The sequence below is a fragment of the Halyomorpha halys genome, unplaced genomic scaffold, assembly GCF_000696795.3.
Source record: "Halyomorpha halys isolate HHAL.00 unplaced genomic scaffold, Hhal_1.1 Scaffold351.1, whole genome shotgun sequence".
In the NCBI taxonomy this organism is placed as follows: domain Eukaryota; kingdom Metazoa; phylum Arthropoda; class Insecta; order Hemiptera; family Pentatomidae; genus Halyomorpha; species Halyomorpha halys.
The window spans coordinates 173736-174312 of NW_027109375.1; the positions used below are offsets into that span (position 1 = coordinate 173736).

Genomic DNA, 577 nt, shown 5'->3' on the forward strand with positions numbered 1-577 from the left:
ACGCTTTAACATGTTAAACCAAAGATCATGAATACCCACTAAAGATCATGAGCACGATATGTCATATCGTTTTAACATGCTAAAAGAAGGAAATATTTCTCCATTTAAAATTTTAAAATAAAGATCATGAATACTCCTACTTAGGTATAATCTCTTCTAATTCAAATGACCTACAAATTCAATAGCGGATCCCTTAGATTTTAGTATCATATTTTTCGAATTTTGTTGGTATATTAGGAAAAAGTACCCATTTGGGATAATTGGTGTAAGCATCTGAAGTAAAAAGGTTATGTAGGGTTTAAATTTTATATAAAACTTAATCTTTATATAAAAATTATTTGACTTATTGAATTTTATTTGTAAATATTTTAATTTAATATTACTAATAATGATGAGAAAATAGTTGACTTTGGAGACCATGAGAAGATGGTATATATAAATATTTCAGTAAAAGAGCATAATTAAGAAAATAAAACGTTAATATATTAAACCATAACATAAAAGGTTCTTACTGTAGTAAGAACCAACAACACACACAACCAAGCTTGATGGCAACCTTCAATTTTTTTTTTTTTTT

At 25.8% G+C, this 577-nt stretch overlaps 1 protein-coding gene across 1 annotated transcript in view; it reads left to right on the forward strand.

The window, feature by feature from the left end:
• LOC106681610 (Krueppel-like factor 15) overlaps positions 1-577 on the forward strand; it is a gene marked incomplete in the record, with an annotated part of 14432 nt that overhangs the window by 12745 nt on the left and 1110 nt on the right.